Below are 25,502 nucleotides of genomic sequence, written 5' to 3' on the forward strand. Positions count from 1 at the left end.
GATGGGGAAGGGGGAGGAAACCTACACGTGATGGGGATGTGGGGAAGGGGGGAGGAAACCTACACATGTGATGGGGTGGGGGGAGGAGACCTACACATGTGATGGGGATGTGGGGAAGGGGGAGGAAACCTACACATGTGATGGGGATGTGGGGGAGGAAACCTTCTACACATGTGATGGGGAAGGGGGAGGAAACCTTCTACACATGTGATGGGGTGGGTGGAGGAAACCTTCTACACATGTGATGGGGAGGAAACCTTCTACACATGTGATGGGGATGTGGGGTAGGGGGGGAACCTACACATGTGATGGGGGTGGGGGGAGGAAACCTTCTACACATGTGATGCGGGTGGGGGGAGGAAACCTTCTACCCATGTGATGGGGATGTGGGGAAGGGGAGGAAACCTTCTACACATGTGATGGGGTTGGGGGAAGGGGGAGGAAACCTACACATGTGATAGGGTGGGGGGAGGAAACCTTCTACACGTGATGGGGATGTGGGGAAGGGGAGGAAACCTTCTACATGGGGATGTGGGGAAGCGGGAGGAATCCTTCTACACATGTGATGGGGATGTGGGGAAGGGGGAGGAAACCTACACATGTGATGGGGTGGGGGGAAGGGGGAGGAAACCTACACATGTGATGGGGGTGGGGGTAGGAAACCTTCTACACATGTGATGGGGATGGGGGTAGGAAACCTCCTACACATGTGATGGGGATGTGGGGAAGGGGAGGAAACCTTCTACACATGTGATGGGGATGTGGGGAGGAAACCGTCTACACATGTGATGGGGTTTGGGGGAGGAAACCTTCTACAAATGTGATGGGGATGTGGGGAAGGGAAGGAAACCTTCTACATATGTGATGGGGGGAGGAAACCTTCTACACATGTGATGGGGATGGGGGGAGGAAACCTTCTACACATGCGATGGGGATGTAGGGAAGGGGGAGGAAACCTTCTACACATGTGATGGGGATGTGGGGAAGGGGAGGAAACCTTCTACACATGTGATGGGGATGGGGGGAGGAAACCTTCTACACATGTGATGGGGATGGGGGGAAGGGGGGAAACCTACACATGTGATGGGGATGTGGGGAAGGGGGAGGAAAGCTACACATGTGATGGGGGTGGGGGGAGGAAACCTTCTACACATGTGATGGGGATGTGGGGAAGGGGGAGGAAACCTTCTACACATGTGATGGGGTGGGGGAGGAAACCTTCTACACGTGATGGGGATGTGGGGAAGGGGGAGGAAACCTTCTACACATGTGATGGGGTGGGGGAGTAAACCTTCTACACATGTGATGGGGATGTGGGGAAGGGGGAGGAAACCTTCTACACATGTGATGGGGTGGGGGAGGAAACCTTCTACACATGTGATGGGGATGTGGGGAAGGGGGAGGAAACCTACACATGTGATGGGGATGTGGGGAAGGGGAGGAAACCTTCTACACATGTGATGGGGATGTGGGGAAGGGGGAGGAAACCTACACATGTGATGGGGATGTGGGGAAGGGGGAGGAAACCTTCTACACATGTGATGGGGTGGGGGAGCAAACCTTCTACACATGTGATGGGGATGTGGGGAAGGGGGAGGAAACCTACACATGTGATGGGATGTGGGGAAGGGGAGGAAACCTTCTACACATGTGATGGGGATGTGGGGAAGGGGGAGGAAACCTACACATGTGATGGGGATGTGGGGGAGGAAACCTAATACACATGTGATGGGGGAAGGGGTAGGGAACCTTCGACACATGTGATGGGGATGGGGGAGGAAACCTTCTACACATGTGATGGGGATGTGGGGAAGGGGGAGGAAACCTACACATGTGATGGGCGTGGACGGAGGAAACCTTCTACACATGTGTTGGGGATGTGGGGAGGAAACCTTCTACACATGTGATGGGGGTGGGGGGAAGGGGGAGGAGACCTACACATGTGATGGGGATGTGGGGAAGGGGGAGGAAACCTACACATGTGATGGGGATGTGGGGAAGGGGGAGGAAACCTACACATGTGATGGGGATGTGGGGTAGGGGGAGGAAACCTTCTACACATGTGATGGGGATGTGGGGGAGGAAACCTTCTACACATGTGATGGGGATGTGGGGAAGGGGGAGGAAACCTACACATGTGATGGGCGTGGACGGAGGAAACCTTCTACACATGTGATGGTGATGTGGGGAAGGGGGAGGAAACCTTCTACACATGTGATGGGGTGGGGGGAGGAAACCTTCTACACATGTGATGGGGATGTGGGGAAGGGGGAGGAAACCTACACATGTGATGGGGATGTGGGGAAGGGGGAGGAAACCTACACATGTGATGGGGATGTGGGGAAGGGGGAGGAGACCTACACATGTGATGGGGATGTGGGGAAGGGGGAGGAGATCTACACATGTGATGGGGATGTGGGGAAGGGGGAGGAGACCTACACACGTGATGGGCGTGGACGGAGGAAACCTTCTACACATGTGATGGGGATGTGGGGAAGGGGGAGGAAACCTACACATGTGATGGGGATGTGGGGAAGGGGAGGAAACCTTCTAAACATGTGATGGGGATGTGGGGAAGGCGGAGGAAACCTACACATGTGATGGGGATGTGGGGTAGGGGGAGGAAACCTTCTACACATGTGATGGGGATGTGGGGGAGGAAACCTTCTACATATGTGATGGGGATGTGGGGAAGGGGGAGGAAACCTACACATGTGATGGGCGTGGACGGAGGAAACCTTCTACACATGTGATGGGGATGTGGGGAGGAAACCTTCTACACATGTGATGGGGATGGGGGGAAGGGGGAGGAAACCTACACATGTGATGGGGATGTGGGGAAGGGGGACGAAACCTGCACATGTGATGGGGATGTGGGGAAGGGGGAGGAAACCTACACATGTGATGGGGATGTGGGGAAGGGGGAGGAAACCTACACATGTGATGGGGTGGGGGGAGAAGACCTACACATGTGATGGGGATGTGGGGAAGGGGGAGGAGACCTACACATGTGATGGGGATGTGGGGAAGGGGGAGGAGACCTACACATGTGATGGGAATGTGGGGAAGGGGGAGGAAACCTACACATGTGATGGGCGTGGACGGAGGAAACCTTCTACACATGTGATGGGGATGTGGGGAGGAAACCTTCTACACATGTGATGGCGGTGGGGGGAAGGGAGAGGAAACCTACACATGTGATGGGGATGTGGGGAAGGGGGAGGAAACCTACACATGTGATGGGGATGTGGGGAAGGGGGAGGAAACCTACACATGTGATGGGGATGTGGGGAAGGGGGAGGAAACCTACACATGTGATGGGGTGGGGGGAGGAGACCTACACATGTGATGGGGATGTGGGGAAGGGGGAGGAGACCTACACATGTGATGGGGATGTGGGGAAGGGGGAGGAAACCTACACATGTGATGGGCGTGGACGGAGGAAACCTTCTACACGTGATGGGGATGGGGGAGGAAACCTTCTACACATGTGATGGGGATGTGGGGAAGGGGGAGGAAACCTTCTACACATGTGATGGGGTGGGGGGGAGGAAACCTACACATGTGATGGGCGTAGACGGAGGAAACCTTCTACACATGTGATGGGGATGTGGGGAAGGGGGAGGAAACCTTCTACACATGTGATGGGGATGTGGGGGAGGGGGAGGAAACCTACACATGTGATGGGGATGTGGGGAAGGGGGAGAAAACCTACACATGTGATGGGCATGGACGGAGGAAACCTTCTACACATGTGATGGGGTGGGGGGAGGAAACCTACACATGTGATGGGTGTGGACGGAGGAAACCTTCTACACATGTGATGGGGATGTGGGGAGGAAACCTTCTACACATGTGATGGGGGTGGGGGGAAGGGGGAGGAGACCTACACATGTGATGGGGATGTGGGGAAGGGGGAGGAAACCTACACATGTGATGGGGAAGGGGGAGGAAACCTACACATGTGATGGGGATGTGGGGAAGGGAGAGGAAACCTACACATGTGATGGGGTGGGGGGAGGAGACCTACACATGTGATGGGGATGTGGGGAAGGGGGAGGAAACCTACACATGTGATGGGGGTGGGGGGAGGAAACCTTGTACACATGTGATGGGGTGGGGGAGGAAACCTTCTACACATGTGATGGGGATGGGGGGAGGAAACCTTCTACACATGTGATGGGGATGTGAGGAAGGGGGAGGAAACCTTCTACACATGTGATGGGGATGTGAGGAAGGGGGAGGAAACCTACACATGTGATGGGGATGTGGGGAAGGGGGAGGAAACCTTCTAGACATGTGATGGGGATGTGGGGAAGAGGGAGGAAACCTTCTACACATGTGATGGGGATGGGGGGAGGAAACCTTCTACACATGTGATGGGGATGTGGGGAAGGGGAGAAAACCTTCTACACATGTGATGGGGATGTGGGGAAGGGGGAGGAAACCTTCTAGACATGTGATGGGGATATGGGGAAGAGGGAGGAAACCTTCTACACATGTGATGGAGTGGGGGGAGGAAACCTTCTACACATGTGATGGGGATGTGGGGAAGGGGAGGAAACCTTCTACACATGTGATGGGGATGTGGGGAAGGGGGAGGAAACCTTCTACACATGTGATGGGGATGTGGGGAAGGGGGAGGAAACCTTCTACACATGTGATGGGGATGTGGGGAAGGGGAGGAAACCTACACATGTGATGGGGATGTGGGGAAGGGGAGGAAACCTTCTACACATGTGATGGGGATGTGGGGAAGGAAACCTTCTACACATGTGATGGGGATGTGGGGAAGGGGGAGGAAACATTCTACACATGTGATGGGGATGTGGGGAAGGGGGAGGAAACCTTCTACACATGTGATGGGGATGGGGGAGGAAAGGAACCCTTCTACACATGTGATGGGGATGTGGGGAAGGGGAGGAAACCTTCTACACATGTGATGGGGATGTGGGGAAGGGGGGGAAACCCTCTACACATGTGATGGGGTGGGGGGGAAGAAACCTTCTACACATGTGATGGGGATGAGAGGAAGGGGGAGGAAACCTTCTACATATGTGATGGGGATGTGGGGGGAGGACACCTTCTACACATGTGATGGGGATGGGGGGAGGAAACCTTCTACACATGTGATGGGGATGGGGGAGGAAACCTTCTACACATGTGAAGGGGATGGGGGGAGGAAACCTTCTACATATGTGATGGGGATGGGGGGAGGAAACCTTCTACACATGTGATGGGGAAGGGGGAGGAAACCTTCTACACATGTGATGGGGATGTGGGGAAGGGGGAGGAAACCTTCTACACATGTGATGGGGTGGGGGAGGAAACCTTCTACACATGTGATGGGGAGGAAACCTTCTACACGTGATGGGGATGTGGGGTAGGGGGGGAACCTACACATGTGATGGGGGTGGGGGGAGGAAACCTTCTACACATGTGATGCGGGTGGGGGGAGGAAACCTTCTACCCATGTGATGGGGATGTGGGGAAGGGGGGGGGAACCTACACATGTGATGGGGATGTGGGGAAGGGGAGGAAACCTTCTACACATGTGATGGGGATGTGGGGAAGGGGGAGGAAACCTACACATGTGATGGGGATGGGGGGGGGACCTACTACACGTGATGGGGATGTGGGGAAGGGGAGGAAACCTTCTACATGGGGATGTGGGGAAGGGGGAGGAAACCTACACATGTGATGGGGGTGGGGGGAAGGGGGAGGAAACCTACACATGTGATGGGGGTGGGGGTAGGAAACCTTCTACACGTGTGATGGGGATGGGGGTAGGAAACCTCCTACACATGTGATGGGGATGTGGGGAAGGGGAGGAAACCTTCTACACGTGATGGGGATGTGGGGAGGAAACCTTCTACACATGTGATGGGGATGTGGGGAAGGGGGAGGAAACCTACACATGTGATGGGGTTTGGGGGAGGAAACCTTCTACACATGTGATGGGGATGTGGGGAAGGGAAGGAAACCTTCTACATATGTGATGGGGGGAGGAAACCTTCTACACATGTGATGGGGATGGGGGGAGGAAACCTTCTACACATGTGATGGGGATGTGGGGAAGGGGGAGGAAACCTACACATGTGATGGGGATGTGGGGAAGGGGGAGGAAACCTTCTACACATGTGATGGGGTGGGGGAGCAAACCTTCTACACATGTGATGGGGATGTGGGAGGAAACCTACACATGTGATGGGATGTGGGGAAGGGGAGGAAACCTTCTACACATGTGATGGGGATGTGGGGAAGGGGGAGGAAACCTACACATGTGATGGGGATGTGGGGGAGGAAACCTAATACACATGTGATGGGCGTGGACGGAGGAAACCTTCTACACATGTGATGGGGATGTGGGGAGGAAACCTTCTACACGTGATGGGGTGGGGGGAAGGGGGAGGAGACCTACACATGTGATGGGGATGTGGGGAAGGGGGAGGAAACCTACACATGTGATGGGGATGTGGGGAAGGGGGAGGAAACCTACACATGTGATGGGGATGTGGGGAAGGGGGAGGAGACCTACACATGTGATGGGGATGTGGGGAAGGGGGAGGAGACCTACACATGTGATGGGGATGTGGGGAAGGGGGAGGAGACCTACACATGTGATGGGCGTGGACGGAGGAAACCTTCTACACATGTGATGGGGATGTGGGGAAGGGGGAGGAAACCTACACATGTGATGGGGATGTGGGGAAGGGGAGGAAACCTTCTAAACATGTGATGGGGATGTGGGGAAGGGGGAGGAAATCTACACATGTGATGGGGATGTGGGGTAGGGGGAGGAAACCTTCTACACATGTGATGGGGATGTGGGGGAGGAAACCTTCTACACATGTGATGGGGATGTGGGGAAGGGGGAGGAAACCTACACATGTGATGGGCGTGGACGGAGGAAACCTTCTACACATGTGATGGTGATGTGGGGAAGGGGGAGGAAACCTTCTACACATGTGATGGGGATGTGGGGAGGAAACCTTCTACACATGTGATGGGGATGGGGGAAAGGGGGAGGACACCTACACATGTGATGGGGATGTGGGGAAGGGGGAGGAAACCTACACATGTGATGGGGATGTGGGGAAGGGGGAGGAAACCTACACATGTGATGGGGATGTGGGGAAGGGGGAGTAAACCTACACATGTGATGGGGATGTGGGGAAGGGGGAGGAAACCTACACATGTGATGGGGTGGGGGAGGAGACCTACACATGTGATGGGGATGTGGGGAAGGGGGAGGAGACCTACACATGTGATGGGGATGTGGGGAAGGGGGAGGAGACCTACACATGTGATGGGGATGTGGGGAAGGGGGAGGAAACCTACACATGTGATGGGCGTGGACGGAGGAAACCTTCTACACATGTGATGGGGATGTGGGGAGGAAACCTTCTACACATGTGATGGCGGTGGGGGGAAGGGAGAGGAAACCTACACATGTGATGGGGATGTGGGGAAGGGGGAGGAAACCTACACATGTGATGGGGATGTGGGGAAGGGGGAGGAAACCTACACATGTGATGGGGATGTGGGGAAGGGGGAGGAAACCTACACATGTGATGGGGTGGGGGGAGGAGACCTACACATGTGATGGGGATGTGGGGAAGGGGGAGGAGACCTACACATGTGATGGGGATGTGGGGAAGGGGGAGGAGACCTACACATGTGATGGGGATGTGGGGAAGGGGGAGGAAACCTACACATGTGATGGGCGTGGACGGAGGAAACCTTCTACACGTGATGGGGATGGGGGGAGGAAACCTTCTACACATGTGATGGGGATGTGGGGAAGGGGGAGGAAACCTTCTACACATGTGATGGGTGGGGGGAGGAAACCTACACATGTGATGGGCGTGGACGGAGGAAACCTTCTACACATGTGATGGGGATGTGGGGAAGGGGGAGGAAACCTTCTACACATGTGATGGGGATGTGGGGGAGGAAACCTACACATGTGATGGGGGTGGGGGGAGGAAACCTTCTACATGTGATGGGGATGTGGGGAGGAAACCTACACGTGATGGGGTGGGGGGAGGAAACCTACACATGTGATGGGGGTGGGGGGAGGAAACCTTGTACACATGTGATGGGGATGGGGGAGGAAACCTTCTACACATGTGATGGGGATGTGAGGAAGGGGGAGGAAACCTTCTACACACGTGATGGGGGTGGGGGAGGAAACCTTCTACACATGTGATGGGGTGGGGGGAGGAAACCTTCTACACATGTGATGGGGATGTGGGGAAGGGGGAGGAAACCTTCTACACATGTGATGGGGGTGGGGGGAGGAAACCTTCTACACATGTGATGGGGGTGGGGGAGGAAACCTTCTACACGTGATGGGAATGGGGGGAGGAAACCTTCTACACATGTGATGGGGTGGGGGGAGGAAACCTTCTACACGTGATGGGGATGTGGGGAAGGGGGGAGGAAACCTTCTACACATGTGATGGGGATGTGGGGAAGGCGGAGGAAACCTTCTACATATGTGATGGGGTGGGGGGAGGAAACCTTCTACACATGTGATGGGGATGTGGGGAGGAAACCTTGTACACATGTGATGGGGATGTGGGGAAGGGGGAGGAAACCTTCTACATATGTGATGGGGATGGGGGGAGGAAACCTTCTACACATGTGATGGGGATGTGGGGAAGGGGGGGAAACCTTCTACACATGTGATGGGGTTGGGGGGAGGAAACCTACACATGTGATGGGGATGTGAGGAAGGAGGAGGAAACCTTCTACACATGTGATGGGGATGTGGGGAAGGGGGAGGGCACCTTCTACACGTGATGGGGATGGGGGGAGGAAACCTTCTACACATGTGATGGGGATGTGGGGAAGGGGAGGATACCTTCTACACATGTGATGGGGATGTGGGGAAGGGGGAGGAAACCTTCTACACATGTGATGAGGATGTGAGGAAGGGGGAGGAAACCTTCTACACATGTGATGGGGATGTGGGGGAGGAAACCTTCTACACACGTGATGGGGATGTGGGGAAGGGGAGGAAACCTTCTACACATGTGATGGGGATGTGGGGAAGGGGAGGAAACCTTCTACACATGTGATGGGGATGTGGGGAAGGGGGAGGAAACCTTCTACACATGTGATGGGGATGGGGGGAGGAAACCTTCTACACATGTGATGGGGATGTGGAGAAGGGGGAGGAAACCTTCTACACATGTGATGGGGATGTGAGGAAGGGGGAGGAAACCTACACATGTGATGGGGATGTGGGGAAGGGGGAGGAAACCTTCTACACATGTGATGGGGATGTGAGGAAGGGGGAGGAAACCTTCTACACATGTGATGGGGATGTGGGGAAGGGGGAGGAAACCTTCTACACATGTGATGGGGATGTGGGGAAGGGGAGGAAACCTTCTACACATGTGATGGGGATGTGGGGAAGGGGGAGGAAACCTTCTACACATGTGATGGGGATGTGGGGAAGGGGAGGAAACCTTCTACACATGTGATGGGGATGTGGGGAAGGGGGAGGAAACCTTCTACACATGTGATGGGGATGGGGGGAGGAAACCTTCTACACATGTGATGGGGATGTGGAGAAGGGGGAGGAAACCTTCTACACATGTGATGGGGATGTGAGGAAGGGGGAGGAAACCTTCTACACATGTGATGGGGATGTGGGGAAGGGGAGGAAACCTTCTACACATGTGATGGGGATGTGGGGAAGGGGGAGGAAACCTTCTACACACGTGATGGGGATGTGGGGAAGGGGGGAAACCTACACATGTGATGGGGGTGGGGGGGAAGGGGGAGGAGACCTACACATGTGATGGGGATGTGGGGAAGGGGGAGGAAACCTACACATGTGATGGGGAAGGGGGAGGAAACCTACACGTGATGGGGATGTGGGGAAGGGGGAGGAAACCTACACATGTGATGGGGTGGGGGGAGGAGACCTACACATGTGATGGGGATGTGGGGAAGGGGGAGGAAACCTACACATGTGATGGGGGTGGGGGAGGAAACCTTGTACACATGTGATGGGGTGGGGGAGGAAACCTTCTACACATGTGATGGGGATGTGGGGGAGGAAACCTTCTACACATGTGATGGGGAAGGGGGAGGAAACCTTCTACACATGTGATGGGGATGTGGGGAAGGGGGAGGAAACCTTCTACACATGTGATGGGGTGGGTGGAGGAAACCTTCTACACATGTGATGGGGAGGAAACCTTCTACACATGTGATGGGGATGTGGGGTGGGGGGGAACCTACACATGTGATGGGGGTGGGGGGAGGAAACCTTCTACACATGTGATGCGGGTGGGGGGAGGAAACCTTCTACCCATGTGATGGGGATGTGGGGAAGGGGGAGGAAACCTTCTACACATGTGATGGGGGTGGGGGGAAGGGGGAGGAAACCTACACATGTGATAGGGTGGGGGGAGGAAACCTTCTACACGTGATGGGGATGTGGGGAAGGGGAGGAAACCTTCTACATGGGGATGTGGGGAAGGGGGAGGAATCCTTCTACACATGTGATGGGGATGTGGGGAAGGGGGAGGAAACCTACACATGTGATGGGGGTGGGGGGAAGGGGGAGGAAACCTACACATGTGATGGGGGTGGGGGTAGGAAACCTTCTACACATGTGATGGGGGTAGGAAACCTCCTACACATGTGATGGGGATGTGGGGAAGGGGAGGAAACCTTCTACACATGTGATGGGGATGTGGGGAGGAAACCGTCTACACATGTGATGGGGTTTGGGGGAGGAAACCTTCTACACATGTGATGGGGATGTAGGGAAGGGGGAGGAAACCTTCTACACATGTGATGGGGATGTGGGGAAGGGGAGGAAACCTTCTACACATGTGATGGGGATGGGGGAGGAAACCTTCTACACATGTGATGGGGATGGGGGGAAGGGGGGAAACCTACACATGTGATGGGGATGTGGGGAAGGGGGAGGAAAGCTACACATGTGATGGGGTGGGGGGAGGAAACCTTCTACACATGTGATGGGGATGTGGGGAAGGGGGAGGAAACCTTCTACACATGTGATGGGGTGGGGGAGGAAACCTTCTACACATGTGATGGGGATGTGGGGAAGGGGGAGGAAACCTTCTACACATGTGATGGGGTGGGGGAGTAAACCTTCTACACATGTGATGGGGATGTGGGGAAGGGGGAGGAAACCTTCTACACATGTGATGGGGTGGGGGAGGAAACCTTCTACACATGTGATGGGGATGTGGGGAAGGGGGAGGAAACCTACACATGTGATGGGGATGTGGGGAAGGGGAGGAAACCTTCTACACATGTGATGGGGATGTGGGGAAGGGGGAGGAAACCTACACATGTGATGGGGATGTGGGGAAGGGGGAGGAAACCTTCTACACATGTGATGGGGTGGGGGAGCAAACCTTCTACACATGTGATGGGGATGTGGGGAAGGGGGAGGAAACCTACACATGTGATGGGATGTGGGGAAGGGGAGGAAACCTTCTACACATGTGATGGGGATGTGGGGAAGGGGGAGGAAACCTACACATGTGATGGGGATGTGGGGGAGGAAACCTAATACACATGTGATGGGGGAAGGGGTAGGGAACCTTCGACACATGTGATGGGGATGGGGGAGGAAACCTTCTACACATGTGATGGGGATGTGGGGAAGGGGGAGGAAACCTACACATGTGATGGGCGTGGACGGAGGAAACCTTCTACACATGTGATGGGGATGTGGGGAGGAAACCTTCTACACATGTGATGGGGGTGGGGGGAAGGGGGAGGAGACCTACACATGTGATGGAGATGTGGGGAAGGGGGAGGAAACCTACACATGTGATGGGGATGTGGGGAAGGGGGAGGAAACCTACACATGTGATGGGGATGTGGGGTAGGGGGAGGAAACCTTCTACACATGTGATGGGGATGTGGGGGAGGAAACCTTCTACACATGTGATGGGGATGTGGGGAAGGGGGAGGAAACCTACACATGTGATGGGCGTGGACGGAGGAAACCTTCTACACATGTGATGGTGATGTGGGGAAGGGGGAGGAAACCTTCTACACATGTGATGGGGTGGGGGGAGGAAACCTTCTACACATGTGATGGGGATGTGGGGAAGGGGGAGGAAACCTACACATGTGATGGGGATGTGGGGAAGGGGGAGGAAACCTACACATGTGATGGGGATGTGGGGAAGGGGGAGGAGACCTACACATGTGATGGGGATGTGGGGAAGGGGGAGGAGACCTACACATGTGATGGGGATGTGGGGAAGGGGGAGGAGACCTACACATGTGATGGGCGTGGACGGAGGAAACCTTCTACACATGTGATGGGGATGTGGGGAAGGGGGAGGAAACCTACACATGTGATGGGGATGTGGGGAAGGGGAGGAAACCTTCTAAACATGTGATGGGGATGTGGGGAAGGGGGAGGAAACCTACACATGTGATGGGGATGTGGGGTAGGGAGAGGAAACCTTCTACACATGTGATGGGGATGTGGGGGAGGAAACCTTCTACACATGTGATGGGGATGTGGGGAAGGGGGAGGAAACCTACACATGTGATGGGCGTGGACGGAGGAAACCTTCTACACATGTGATGGGGATGTGGGGAGGAAACCTTCTACACATGTGATGGGGATGGGGGGAAGGGGGAGGAAACCTACACATGTGATGGGGATGTGGGGAAGGGGGAGGAAACCTACACATGTGATGGGGATGTGGGGAAGGGGGAGGAAACCTACACATGTGATGGGGATGTGGGGAAGGGGGAGGAAACCTACACATGTGATGGGGTGGGGGGAGAAGACCTACACATGTGATGGGGATGTGGGGAAGGGGGAGGAGACCTACACATGTGATGGGGATGTGGGGAAGGGGGAGGAGACCTACACATGTGATGGGGATGTGGGGAAGGGGGAGGAAACCTACACATGTGATGGGCGTGGACGGATGAAACCTTCTACACATGTGATGGGGATGTGGGGAGGAAACCTTCTACACATGTGATGGCGGTGGGGGGAAGGGAGAGGAAACCTACACATGTGATGGGGATGTGGGGAAGGGGGAGGAAACCTACACATGTGATGGGGATGTGGGGAAGGGGGAGGAAACCTACACATGTGATGGGGATGTGGGGAAGGGGGAGGAAACCTACACATGTGATGGGGATGTGGGGAAGGGGGAGGAAACCTACACATGTGATGGGGATGTGGGGAAGGGGGAGGAGACCTACACATGTGATGGGGATGTGGGGAAGGGGGAGGAGACCTACACATGTGATGGGGATGTGGGGAAGGGGGAGGAAACCTACACATGTGATGGGCGTGGACGGAGGAAACCTTCTACACGTGATGGGGATGGGGGAGGAAACCTTCTACACATGTGATGGGGATGTGGGGAAGGGGGAGGAAACCTTCTACACATGTGATGGGGTGGGGGGAGGAAACCTACACATGTGATGGGCGTGGACGGAGGAAACCTTCTACACATGTGATGGGGATGTGGGGAAGGGGGAGGAAACCTTCTACACATGTGATGGGGATGTGGGGGAGGGGGAGGAAACCTACACATGTGATGGGGATGTGGGGAAGGGGGAGAAAACCTACACATGTGATGGGCATGGACGGAGGAAACCTTCTACACATGTGATGGTGATGTGGGGAAGGGGGAGGAAACCTTCTACACATGTGATGGGGTGGGGGGAGGAAACCTACACATGTGATGGGTGTGGACGGAGGAAACCTTCTACACATGTGATGGGGATGTGGGGAGGAAACCTTCTACACATGTGATGGGGGTGGGGGGAAGGGGGAGGAGACCTACACATGTGATGGGGATGTGGGGAAGGGGGAGGAAACCTACACATGTGATGGGGAAGGGGGAGGAAACCTACACATGTGATGGGGATGTGGGGAAGGGGGAGGAAACCTACACATGTGATGGGGTGGGGGGAGGAGACCTACACATGTGATGGGGATGTGGGGCAGGGGGAGGAAACCTACACATGTGATGGGGGTGGGAGGAGGAAACCTTGTACACATGTGATGGGGTGGGGGAGGAAACCTTCTACACATGTGATGGGGATGGGGGGAGGAAACCTTCTACACATGTGATGGGGATGTGAGGAAGGGGGAGGAAACCTTCTACACATGTGATGGGGATGTGAGGAAGGGGGAGGAAACCTACACATGTGATGGAGTGGGGGGAGGAAACCTTCTACACATGTGATGGGGATGTGGGGAAGGGGGAGGAAACCTTCTAGACATGTGATGGGGATGTGGGGAAGAGGGAGGAAACCTTCTACACATGTGATGGGGATGGGGGGAGGAAACCTTCTACACATGTGATGGGGATGTGGGGAAGGGGAGAAAACCTTCTACACATGTGATGGGGATGTGGGGAAGGGGGAGGAAACCTTCTAGACATGTGATGGGGATATGGGGAAGAGGGAGGAAACCTTCTACACATGTGATGGAGTGGGGGGAGGAAACCTTCTACACATGTGATGGGGATGTGGGGAAGGGGAGGAAACCTTCTACACATGTGATGGGGATGTGGGGAAGGGGGAGAAAACCTACACATGTGATGGGCATGGACGGAGGAAACCTTCTACACATGTGATGGTGATGTGGGGAAGGGGGAGGAAACCTTCTACACATGTGATGGGGTGGGGGGAGGAAACCTACACATGTGATGGGTGTGGACGGAGGAAACCTTCTACACATGTGATGGGGATGTGGGGAGGAAACCTTCTACACATGTGATGGGGGTGGGGGGAAGGGGGAGGAGACCTACACATGTGATGGGGATGTGGGGAAGGGGGAGGAAACCTACACATGTGATGGGGAAGGGGGAGGAAACCTACACATGTGATGGGGATGTGGGGAAGGGAGAGGAAACCTACACATGTGATGGGGTGGGGGGAGGAGACCTACACATGTGATGGGGATGTGGGGAAGGGGGAGGAAACCTACACATGTGATGGGGGTGGGGGGAGGAAACCTTGTACACATGTGATGGGGTGGGGGAGGAAACCTTCTACACATGTGATGGGGATGGGGGGAGGAAACTTTCTACACATGTGATGGGGATGTGAGGAAGGGGGAGGAAACCTTCTACACATGTGATGGGGATGTGAGGAAGGGGGAGGAAACCTACACATGTGATGGGGATGTGGGGAAGGGGGAGGAAACCTTCTAGACATGTGATGGGGATGTGGGGAAGAGGGAGGAAACCTTCTACACATGTGATGGGGATGGGGGGAGGAAACCTTCTACACATGTGATGGGGATGTGGGGAAGGGGAGAAAACCTTCTACACATGTGATGGGGATGTGGGGAAGGGGGAGGAAACCTTCTAGACATGTGATGGGGATATGGGGAAGAGGGAGGAAACCTTCTACACATGTGATGGAGTGGGGGGAGGAAACCTTCTACACATGTGATGGGGATGTGGGGAAGGGGAGGAAACCTTCTACACATGTGATGGGGATGTGGGGAAGGGGGAGGAAACCTTCTACACATGTGATGGGGATGTGGGGAAGGGGGAGGAAACCTTCTACACATGTGATGGGGATGTGGGGAAGGGGAGGAAACCTACACATGTGATGGGGATGTGGGGAAGGGGAGGAAACCTTCTACACATGTGATGGGGATGTGGGGAAGGAAACCTTCTACACATGTGATGGGGATGTGGGGAAGGGGGAGGAAACATTCTACACATGTGATGGGGATGTGGGGAAGGGGGAGGAAACCTTCTACACATGTGATGGGGATGTGGGGAAGGGGGAGGAAACCTTCTACACATGTGATGGGGATGGGGGAGGAAAGGAACCCTTCTACACATGTGATGGGGATGTGGGGAAGGGGAGGAAACCTTCTACACATGTGATGGGGATGTGGGGAAGGGGGGGAAACCCTCTACACATGTGATGGGGTGGGGGGAAGAAACCTTCTACACATGTGATGGGGATGAGAGGAAGGGGGAGGAAACCTTCTACATATGTGATGGGGATGTGGGGGGAGGACACCTTCTACACATGTGATGGGGATGGGGGGAGGAAACCTTCTACACATGTGATGGGGATGGGGGAGGAAACCTTCTACACATGTGAAGGGGATGGGGGGAGGAAACCTTCTACATATGTGATGGGGATGGGGGGAGGAAACCTTCTACACATGTGATGGGGAAGGGGAAGGAAACCTTCTACACATGTGATGGGGATGTGGGGAAGGGGGAGGAAACCTTCTACACATGTGATGGGGTGGGGGAGGAAACCTTCTACACATGTGATGGGGAGGAAACCTTCTACACGTGATGGGGATGTGGGGTAGGGGGGGAACCTACACATGTGATGGGGGTGGGGGGAGGAAACCTTCTACACATGTGATGCGGGTGGGGGGAGGAAACCTTCTACCCATGTGATGGGGATGTGGGGAAGGGGGGGGAAACCTACACATGTGATGGGGATGTGGGGAAGGGGAGGAAACCTTCTACACATGTGATGGGGATGTGGGGAAGGGGGAGGAAACCTACACATGTGATGGGGATGGGGGGGGGACCTACTACACGTGATGGGGATGTGGGGAAGGGGAGGAAACCTTCTACATGGGGATGTGGGGAAGGGGGAGGAAACCTACACATGTGATGGGGGTGGGGGGAAGGGGGAGGAAACCTACACATGTGATGGGGGTGGGGGTAGGAAACCTTCTACACGTGTGATGGGGATGGGGGTAGGAAACCTCCTACACATGTGATGGGGATGTGGGGAAGGGGAGGAAACCTTCTACACGTGATGGGGATGTGGGGAGGAAACCTTCTACACATGTGATGGGGATGTGGGGAAGGGGGAGGAAACCTACACATGTGATGGGGTTTGGGGGAGGAAACCTTCTACACATGTGATGGGGATGTGGGGAAGGGAAGGAAACCTTCTACATATGTGATGGGGGGAGGAAACCTTCTACACATGTGATGGGGATGGGGGGAGGAAACCTTCTACACATGTGATGGGGATGTGGGGAAAGGGGAGGAAACCTACACATGTGATGGGGATGTGGGGAAGGGGGAGGAAACCTTCTACACATGTGATGGGGTGGGGGAGCAAACCTTCTACACATGTGATGGGGATGTGGGAGGAAACCTACACATGTGATGGGATGTGGGGAAGGGGAGGAAACCTTCTACACATGTGATGGGGATGTGGGGAAGGGGGAGGAAACCTACACATGTGATGGGGATGTGGGGGAGGAAACCTAATACACATGTGATGGGCGTGGACGGAGGAAACCTTCTACACATGTGATGGGGATGTGGGGAGGAAACCTTCTACACGTGATGGGGGTGGGGGGAAGGGGGAGGAGACCTACACATGTGATGGGGATGTGGGGAAGGGGGAGGAAACCTACACATGTGATGGGGATGTGGGGAAGGGGGAGGAAACCTACACATGTGATGGGGATGTGGGGAAGGGGGAGGAGACCTACACATGTGATGGGGATGTGGGGAAGGGGGAGGAGACCTACACATGTGATGGGGATGTGGGGAAGGGGGAGGAGACCTACACATGTGATGGGCGTGGACGGAGGAAACCTTCTACACATGTGATGGGGATGTGGGGAAGGGGGAGGAAACCTACACATGTGATGGGGATGTGGGGAAGGGGAGGAAACCTTCTAAACATGTGATGGGGATGTGGGGAAGGGGGAGGAAATCTACACATGTGATGGGGATGTGGGGTAGGGGGAGGAAACCTTCTACACATGTGATGGGGATGTGGGGGAGGAAACCTTCTACACATGTGATGGGGATGTGGGGAAGGGGGAGGAAACCTACACATGTGATGGGCGTGGACGGAGGAAACCTTCTACACATGTGATGGTGATGTGGGGAAGGGGGAGGAAACCTTCTACACATGTGATGGGGATGTGGGGAGGAAACCTTCTACACATGTGATGGGGATGGGGGAAAGGGGGAGGACACCTACACATGTGATGGGGATGTGGGGAAGGGGGAGGAAACCTACACATGTGATGGGGATGTGGGGAAGGGGGAGGAAACCTACACATGTGATGGGGATGTGGGGAAGGGGGAGTAAACCTACACATGTGATGGGGATGTGGGGAAGGGGGAGGAAACCTACACATGTGATGGGGTGGGGGAGGAGACCTACACATGTGATGGGGATGTGGGGAAGGGGGAGGAGACCTACACATGTGATGGGGATGTGGGGAAGGGGGAGGAGACCTACACATGTGATGGGGATGTGGGGAAGGGGGAGGAAACCTACACATGTGATGGGCGTGGACGGAGGAAACCTTCTACACATGTGATGGGGATGTGGGGAGGAAACCTTCTACACATGTGATGGCGGTGAGGGGAAGGGAGAGGAAACCTACACATGTGATGGGGATGTGGGGAAGGGGGAGGAAACCTACACATGTGATGGGGATGTGGGGAAGGGGGAGGAAACCTACACATGTGATGGGGATGTGGGGAAGGGGGAGGAAACCTACACATGTGATGGGGTGGGGGGAGGAGACCTACACATGTGATGGGGATGTGGGGAAGGGGGAGGAGACCTACACATGTGATGGGGATGTGGGGAAGGGGGAGGAGACCTACACATGTGATGGGGATGTGGGGAAGGGGGAGGAAACCTACACATGTGATGGGCGTGGACGGAGGAAACCTTCTACACGTGATGGGGATGGGGGGAGGAAACCTTCTACACATGTGATGGGGATGTGGGGAAGGGGGAGGAAACCTTCTACACATGTGATGGGGTGGGGGGAGGAAACCTACACATGTGATGGGCGTGGACGGAGGAAACCTTCTACACATGTGATGGGGATGTGGGGAAGGGGGAGGAAACCTTCTACACATGTGATGGGGATGTGGGGGAGGAAACCTACACATGTGATGGGGGTGGGGGAGGAAACCTTCTACATGTGATGGGGATGTGGGGAGGAAACCTACACGTGATGGGGTGGGGGGAGGAAACCTACACATGTGATGGGGGTGGGGGGAGGAAACCTTGTACACATGTGATGGGGATGGGGGGAGGAAACCTTCTACACATGTGATGGGGATGTGAGGAAGGGGGGGGAAACCTTCTACACACGTGATGGGGGTGGGGGAGGAAACCTTCTACACATGTGATGGGGTGGGGGGAGGAAACCTTCTACACATGTGATGGGGATGTGGGGAAGGGGGAGGAAACCTTCTACACATGTGATGGGGGTGGGGGGAGGAAACCTTCTACACATGTGATGGGGGTGGGGGAGGAAACCTTCTACACGTGATGGGAATGGGGGGAGGAAACCTTCTACACATGTGATGGGGTGGGGGGGGAAACCTTCTACACGTGATGGGGATGTGGGGAAGGGGGAGGAAACCTTCTACACATGTGATGGGGATGTGGGGAAGGCGGAGGAAACCTTCTACATATGTGATGGGGTGGGGGGAGGAAACCTTCTACACATGTGATGGGGATGTGGGGAGGAAACCTTGTACACATGTGATGGGGATGTGGGGAAGGGGGAGGAAACCTTCTACATATGTGATGGGGATGGGGGGAGGAAACCTTCTACACATGTGATGGGGATGTGGGGAAGGGGGGGAAACCTTCTACACATGTGATGGGGTTGGGGGTAGGAAACCTACACATGTGATGGGGATGTGAGGAAGGAGGAGGAAACCTTCTACACATGTGATGGGGATGTGGGGAAGGGGGAGGGCACCTTCTACACGTGATGGGGATGGGGGGAGGAAACCTTCTACACATGTGATGGGGATGTGGGGAAGGGGAGGATACCTTCTACACATGTGATGGGGATGTGGGGAAGGGGGAGGAAACCTTCTACACATGTGATGAGGATGTGAGGAAGGGGGAGGAAACCTTCTACACATGTGATGGGGATGTGGGGGAGGAAACCTTCTACACACGTGATGGGGATGTGGGGAAGGGGAGGAAACCTTCTACACATGTGATGGGGATGTGGGGAAGGGGAGGAAACCTTCTACACATGTGATGGGGATGTGGGGAAGGGGGAGGAAACCTTCTACACATGTGATGGGGATGGGGGGAGGAAACCTTCTACACATGTGATGGGGATGTGGAGAAGGGGGAGGAAACCTTCTACACATGTGATGGGGATGTGAGGAAGGGGGAGGAAACCTACACATGTGATGGGGATGTGGGGAAGGGGGAGGAAACCTTCTACACATGTGATGGGGATGTGAGGAAGGGGGAGGAAACCTTCTACACATGTGATGGGGATGTGGGGAAGGGGGAGGAAACCTTCTACACATGTGATGGGGATGTGGGGAAGGGGAGGAAACCTTCTACACATGTGATGGGGATGTGGGGAAGGGGGAGGAAACCTTCTACACATGTGATGGGGATGTGGGGAAGGGGAGGAAACCTTCTACACATGTGATGGGGATGTGGGGAAGGGGGAGGAAACCTTCTACACATGTGATGGGGATGGGGGGAGGAAACCTTCTACACATGTGATGGGGATGGGGGGAGGAAACCTTCTACACATGTGATGGGGATGTGGAGAAGGGGGAGGAAACCTTCTACACATGTGATGGGGATGTGAGGAAGGGGGAGGAAACCTTCTACACATGTGATGGGGATGTGGGGAAGGGGAGGAAACCTTCTACACATGTGATGGGGATGTGGGGAAGGGGGAGGAAACCTTCTACACACGTGATGGGGATGTGGGGAAGGGGGGAAACCTACACATGTGATGGGGGTGGGGGGGAAGGGGGAGGAGACCTACACATGTGATGGGGATGTGGGGAAGGGGGAGGAAACCTACACATGTGATGGGGAAGGGGGAGGAAACCTACATGTGATGGGGATGTGGGGAAGGGGGAGGAAACCTACACATGTGATGGGGTGGGGGGAGGAGACCTACACATGTGATGGGGATGTGGGGAAGGGGGAGGAAACCTACACATGTGATGGGGGTGGGGGGAGGAAACCTTGTACACATGTGATGGGGTGGGGGAGGAAACCTTCTACACATGTGATGGGGATGTGGGGGAGGAAACCTTCTACACATGTGATGGGGAAGGGGGAGGAAACCTTCTACACATGTGATGGGGATGTGGGGAAGGGGGAGGAAACCTTCTACACATGTGATGGGGTGGGTGGAGGAAACCTTCTACACATGTGATGGGGAGGAAACCTTCTACACATGTGATGGGGATGTGGGGTGGGGGGGAACCTACACATGTGATGGGGGTGGGGGGAGGAAACCTTCTACACATGTGATGCGGGTGGGGGGAGGAAACCTTCTACCCATGTGATGGGGATGTGGGGAAGGGGGAGGAAACCTTCTACACATATGATGGGGGTGGGGGGAAGGGGGAGGAAACCTACACATGTGATAGGGTGGGGGGAGGAAACCTTCTACACGTGATGGGGATGTGGGGAAGGGGAGGAAACCTTCTACATGGGGATGTGGGGAAGGGGGAGGAATCCTTCTACACATGTGATGGGGATGTGGGGAAGGGGGAGGAAACCTACACATGTGATGGGGGTGGGGGGAAGGGGGAGGAAACCTACACATGTGATGGGGGTGGGGGTAGGAAACCTTCTACACATGTGATGGGGGTAGGAAACCTCCTACACATGTGATGGGGATGTGGGGAAGGGGAGGAAACCTTCTACACATGTGATGGGGATGTGGGGAGGAAACCGTCTACACATGTGATGGGGTTTGGGGGAGGAAACCTTCTACACATGTGATGGGGATGTGGGGAAGGGAAGGAAACCTTCTACATATGTGATGGGGGGAGGAAACCTTCTACACATGTGATGGGGATGGGGGGAGGAAACCTTCTACACATGTGATGGGGATGTAGGGAAGGGGGAGGAAACCTTCTACACATGTGATGGGGATGTGGGGAAGGGGAGGAAACCTTCTACACATGTGATGGGGATGGGGGAGGAAACCTTCTACACATGTGATGGGGATGGGGGGAAGGGGGGAAACCTACACATGTGATGGGGATGTGGGGAAGGGGGAGGAAAGCTACACATGTGATGGGGTGGGGGGAGGAAACCTTCTACACATGTGATGGGGATGTGGGGAAGGGGGAGGAAACCTTCTACACATGTGATGGGGTGGGGGAGTAAACCTTCTACACATGTGATGGGGAAGGGGGAGGAAACCTTCTACACATGTGATGGGGTGGGGGAGGAAACCTTCTACACATGTGATGGGGATGTGGGGAAGGGGGAGGAAACCTACACATGTGATGGGGATGTGGGGAAGGGGAGGAAACCTTCTACACATGTGATGGGGATGTGGGGAAGGGGGAGGAAACCTACACATGTGATGGGGATGTGGGGAAGGGGGAGGAAACCTTCTACACATGTGATGGGGTGGGGGAGCAAACCTTCTACACATGTGATGGGGATGTGGGGAAGGGGGAGGAAACCTACACATGTGATGGGATGTGGGGAAGGGGAGGAAACCTTCTACACATGTGATGGGGATGTGGGGAAGGGGGAGGAAACCTACACATGTGATGGGGATGTGGGGGAGGAAACCTAATACACATGTGATGGGGGAAGGGGTAGGGAACCTTCGACACATGTGATGGGGATGGGGGAGGAAACCTTCTACACATGTGATGGGGATGTGGGGAAGGGGGAGGAAACCTACACATGTGATGGGCGTGGACGGAGGAAACCTTCTACACATGTGATGGGGATGTGGGGAGGAAACCTTCTACACATGTGATGGGGGTGGGGGGAAGGGGGAGGAGACCTACACATGTGATGGAGATGTGGGGAAGGGGGAGGAAACCTACACATGTGATGGGGATGTGGGGAAGGGGGAGGAAACCTACACATGTGATGGGGATGTGGGGTAGGGGGAGGAAACCTTCTACACATGTGATGGGGATGTGGGGGAGGAAACCTTCTACACATGTGATGGGGATGTGGGGAAGGGGGAGGAAACCTACACATGTGATGGGCGTGGACGGAGGAAACCTTCTACACATGTGATGGTGATGTGGGGAAGGGGGAGGAAACCTTCTACACATGTGATGGGGTGGGGGGAGGAAACCTTCTACACATGTGATGGGGATGTGGGGAAGGGGGAGGAAACCTACACATGTGATGGGGATGTGGGGAAGGGGGAGGAAACCTACACATGTGATGGGGATGTGGGGAAGGGGGAGGAGACCTACACATGTGATGGGGATGTGGGGAAGGGGGAGGAGACCTACACATGTGATGGGGATGTGGGGAAGGGGGAGGAGACCTACACATGTGATGGGCGTGGACGGAGGAAACCTTCTACACATGTGATGGGGATGTGGGGAAGGGGGAGGAAACCTACACATGTGATGGGGATGTGGGGAAGGGGAGGAAACCTTCTAAACATGTGATGGGGATGTGGGGAAGGGGGAGGAAACCTACACATGTGATGGGGATGTGGGGTAGGGAGAGGAAACCTTCTACACATGTGATGGGGATGTGGGGGAGGAAACCTTCTACACATGTGATGGGGATGTGGGGAAGGGGGAGGAAACCTACACATGTGATGGGCGTGGACGGAGGAAACCTTCTACACATGTGATGGGGATGTGGGGAGGAAACCTTCTACACATGTGATGGGGATGGGGGGAAGGGGGAGGAAACCTACACATGTGATGGGGATGTGGGGAAGGGGGAGGAAACCTACACATGTGATGGGGATGTGGGGAAGGGGGAGGAAACCTACACATGTGATGGGGATGTGGGGAAGGGGGAGGAAACCTACACATGTGATGGGGTGGGGGGAGAAGACCTACACATGTGATGGGGATGTGGGGAAGGGGGAGGAGACCTACACATGTGATGGGGATGTGGGGAAGGGGGAGGAGACCTACACATGTGATGGGGATGTGGGGAAGGGGGAGGAAACCTACACATGTGATGGGCGTGGACGGATGAAACCTTCTACACATGTGATGGGGATGTGGGGAGGAAACCTTCTACACATGTGATGGCGGTGGGGGGAAGGGAGAGGAAACCTACACATGTGATGGGGATGTGGGGAAGGGGGAGGAAACCTACACATGTGATGGGGATGTGGGGAAGGGGGAGGAAACCTACACATGTGATGGGGATGTGGGGAAGGGGGAGGAAACCTACACATGTGATGGGGTGGGGGGAGGAGACCTACACATGTGATGGGGATGTGGGGAAGGGGGAGGAGACCTACACATGTGATGGGGATGTGGGGAAGGGGGAGGAAACCTACACATGTGATGGGCGTGGACGGAGGAAACCTTCTACACGTGATGGGGATGGGGGAGGAAACCTTCTACACATGTGATGGGGATGTGGGGAAGGGGGAGGAAACCTTCTACACATGTGATGGGGTGGGGGGAGGAAACCTACACATGTGATGGGCGTGGACGGAGGAAACCTTCTACACATGTGATGGGGATGTGGGGAAGGGGGAGGAAACCTTCTACACATGTGATGGGGATGTGGGGGAGGGGGAGGAAACCTACACATGTGATGGGGATGTGGGGAAGGGGGAGAAAACCTACACATGTGATGGGCATGGACGGAGGAAACCTTCTACACATGTGATGGTGATGTGGGGAAGGGGGAGGAAACCTTCTACACATGTGATGGGGTGGGGGGAGGAAACCTACACATGTGATGGGTGTGGACGGAGGAAACCTTCTACACATGTGATGGGGATGTGGGGAGGAAACCTTCTACACATGTGATGGGGGTGGGGGGAAGGGGGAGGAGACCTACACATGTGATGGGGATGTGGGGAAGGGGGAGGAAACCTACACATGTGATGGGGAAGGGGGAGGAAACCTACACATGTGATGGGGATGTGGGGAAGGGGGAGGAAACCTACACATGTGATGGGGTGGGGGGAGGAGACCTACACATGTGATGGGGATGTGGGGCAGGGGGAGGAAACCTACACATGTGATGGGGGTGGGAGGAGGAAACCTTGTACACATGTGATGGGGTGGGGGAGGAAACCTTCTACACATGTGATGGGGATGGGGGGAGGAAACCTTCTACACATGTGATGGGGATGTGAGGAAGGGGGAGGAAACCTTCTACACATGTGATGGGGATGTGAGGAAGGGGGAGGAAACCTACACATGTGATGGAGTGGGGGGAGGAAACCTTCTACACATGTGATGGGGATGTGGGGAAGGGGGAGGAAACCTTCTAGACATGTGATGGGGATGTGGGGAAGAGGGAGGAAACCTTCTACACATGTGATGGGGATGGGGGGAGGAAACCTTCTACACATGTGATGGGGATGTGGGGAAGGGGAGAAAACCTTCTACACATGTGATGGGGATGTGGGGAAGGGGGAGGAAACCTTCTAGACATGTGATGGGGATATGGGGAAGAGGGAGGAAACCTTCTACACATGTGGAGTGGGGGGAGGAAACCTTCTACACATGTGATGGGGATGTGGGGAAGGGGAGGAAACCTTC

General features: G+C 55.3%; 1 protein-coding gene across 1 annotated transcript in view; it reads right to left on the reverse strand.

Annotated features, from left to right (window-relative positions):
* The window catches only part of ZBTB8A (zinc finger and BTB domain containing 8A), a 243,412-nt gene that overhangs the window by 159,728 nt on the left and 58,182 nt on the right, over nt 1–25,502 (reverse strand). The gene's annotated exons all lie outside the window — the stretch shown is intronic.

This window comes from Ambystoma mexicanum, chromosome 11 (genome assembly GCF_040938575.1).
Source record: "Ambystoma mexicanum isolate Mex_15411 chromosome 11, UKY_AmexF1_1, whole genome shotgun sequence".
In the NCBI taxonomy this organism is placed as follows: Eukaryota; Metazoa; Chordata; class Amphibia; order Caudata; family Ambystomatidae; genus Ambystoma; species Ambystoma mexicanum.